Consider the following 3,023-nt stretch of genomic DNA (forward strand, 5'->3'; position numbering starts at 1 on the left):
AAGCACATGCTGGGAGGCTGCAGAACACAAAAGGGAAGGCCGTGGGTCTCTGCAGAGGAGCCATGACCTGGAAGTACTCTAACTGCCTGGGGAATCCACAGTCCTCAGGCCACTCAGCAAGACCAACAATCAATCCACTCTTGCAACCATTGGGCCCATCTGTGGAAATCCTAATATCCAATGGCACATCTTAGTATGGGTGAATGCCTACCGTCCTGAGCTATCCACAGCCTTGCTCGGCAACGTGCACCCGCCCCACTTTGTCCAGTTCTCCTTAGCATATCCAGTCATCAGACAACGCGAAGGTCTTCTTCCCTTTGCCGACAGCCAGCCTTACTCTGCAACTGCACCTGAGAAGTGGACAGAAATCAGGCAGGTTTCTGAATTGCACAAGGGTCCTCAGAGAACATGATTTTTGGGAACACTTAACCTGGGCGTGAGCCTAGAACCTGCTTCCCAAGTACCACTGTCCCTTACCGAAAACTGATTGTGTGTCTCACAGCACGACTGAAGGAAGTTACGCACGTACATTGCTCGGTGTGTGAGACGCTGTATGTGTGTATTCACACGTGTGGGCGTGTGTGACTGTGACTGTGCACGAGGATGCGTTTGTGGATACCTGTGGGTGCCGCTAAATACGCGTCTTGGTCTCTGGGTGTCCCTGTGGCCCTCTGCAGACGCTTCTAACAGTAAACGTCATAGTTTATACACAGCACCCTGGTTGGACCCCCAAGTGAAAGGAGAAAGACCCCTGTCAGCTTCATGAGGCCGCATGCGAACTTTGAACCCCAGGCTGTCAAAATAGGCCACAGACTCCCGCTCTCCCACAGCCACGCCTTCTGACCAAAGCACAAAGACTGGACGAGACCTCCCTCCCGGCCGTGGGTGTCACACCTATGTGGACCTGGAGATCCTGACACCTACCACCACATCTGATGTGCCCTTGGGGTCACTCCCAGTGCTCCCGGAAGCAAGGTAACCTCCCATGGGCAGGCTGACACCGACCTGCAGTTGCCGACAGGCAAGATGCAGCCTGGCACTTCTCAAGGGGTTAACGGACTTTGGCCCAAGTGCCTCGTGTCGCCAACTAGACCAAATCACTTCCCATGACCCCGTGGGAATGCCCTCAATGGGAAGTGTTGGGCTTCAGCAACCATGACACAGGTTGGAACCCCACAGCGGAAATTAGGCCACCTTCCCGGCCACGTATAGGCAAGCTTCCAACTGGTAGGCTTTGCGGCCCTGACCACTGAGGAAACGCTCAAACGCTACACAGCCTCGTCCTAAGTGCCCTCCTCCTGCCTGCAGGGCGACTCGACTCTACTTGAAGCCACAGACATCATGTGAACACGGAGACACTGAACAGCAGGGAAGACACACCGCAAGCCTGTCTGCTTTGATGATGCCCACCCCACCCCATGCATCCTGGCAATTCTCCACTGCCACGGCGACACTACCGAGGCACTCACAGTGATCAAAGGCACTGTCCCCGAGGACCACAGACAGACTTTCAACGGAAAACCTTTGCCACACGAGGGGACCTGGAAACTTGAAAGGGCACAGTGGCTGTCCACGACAGTGCGCCTGGCGTCGCAACAGTGCCCCCACCTCTGTCCCCCCAACGGACTGCTCCAGGTAAACCTCTGGCTGTTCGCAAGCCGAGTCATGCCCCCCCGGGAGAAGCACTTTCGCTTTGCACATTCCCAAACAAGGGAACAAAGCAGCCAAAGGGGATGTTCGCATAACTAAACATCCTCCAAGGAGGCCAGCAGAGACGCGTCACCATGTCAATCTTCTTTACGTCTCGCAAGACACCCTTTGGGTGTCTTTCCTCTGGCAATGGGATTCCAACTCTACACAGGCTACCTACCTCACCTCATCCACTTGAACTGCCAAAGCCATCCCCTCCATAGGCAGCTGATGCCAGCCCATCACGAACATGACACATCCTTGGGAAGCTGAGGCCAGCACCTGCAACCCAGTTATGATAGCCTATTCCACGACATCACAAAGGACATGTCCTCATCTTCCCTTCCCTTCCTGTACGGGCCATCAGTGATCCACGCAGGTTTAAATTCAGCACTCATTCCTCTCCCCACTCCACGATGACCCACTTGGCATCAACACTGTGCCGGGAGTTAAAGTAGAGAAGCAAACAAGGGCAGCAGCGAGGCCTAATCCATCAGCCCCTTTCCGCCGATGCCCAACCGAGCTCACCCCCGCCCATTGCTCCAGCCTCACTAGGCACTCAAGAAGCTCACCGTGAAAAACGCAAGAACAGGGAGGGCCACAGGCCTGGCCTGAGGTTCCAGGCACCAACCAGGGACGCTTGCTCATTTTGGCTTCCAGAATCAACCCCCAAAATGGCATGCACGAAGCGTGATCCTGGCCAAAACTCACCTCCCAACTGCAAGCTAACTGGGCCTAGACCAGCACACACTCTGACTCTTAAGACCAGCAGGAGAACCTGCCCCCTCGCATTCCCTCAACAGCCATTCAGCAGGGACCCGGGTTTCACAGATAACACAGCTTATGTGCAGACACAGTCAACCCTCAGAAAGGAGCCCCTCCAATACTGGAGTCCTTGGTGGTGTTTGCATGCATGTCGGCGGGGGACGCTGGCCCTCATTCCTAACTGTCCTCTCCCCCTGAGAGAGGAAACGTGCTGAACCTCAGTTTCGATGACGAGACGGTAGAGTGTTCTCACTCATTTGGTCCAGATTTTCCAAGGAATGCATGCAAGGGTGTCATCATCAATCCAAGCACATGCTGGGACGCTGCAGAACACAACCGGAGTCTGCGCGGGACTCTGTACAGGAGCCATGAGCCTGGGCTACCCCAAAAGCCTGGAGAATCCACAGCCCTCAGGCCACTCAGCAAGGGGAACAATCAATCCACTCCTGCAACCATTGGGCCTGTCTGAGGAAAACCTAATATCTAATGGCACATCTTGGGGTGCTTTAATACCTACCATCCTGAGTTATCCACGAACACACTCAGGGACATGGGCCCGCCTCACTTTT

General features: G+C 54.9%; 1 non-coding gene across 1 annotated transcript; it reads right to left on the reverse strand.

Moving 5' to 3' along the window:
- Positions 1-2,667: 2,667 nt before the first annotated feature.
- On the reverse strand, positions 2,668-2,760 carry LOC132361090 (small nucleolar RNA SNORD116). The gene has a single exon (XR_009501403.1). It is a non-coding gene; the product is annotated as a small nucleolar RNA SNORD116 (small nucleolar RNA).
- Between the last annotated feature and the right edge of the window lie 263 nt (positions 2,761-3,023).

The sequence above is a fragment of the Balaenoptera ricei genome, chromosome 2, assembly GCF_028023285.1.
Source record: "Balaenoptera ricei isolate mBalRic1 chromosome 2, mBalRic1.hap2, whole genome shotgun sequence".
NCBI classification, from domain to species: Eukaryota; Metazoa; Chordata; class Mammalia; order Artiodactyla; family Balaenopteridae; genus Balaenoptera; species Balaenoptera ricei.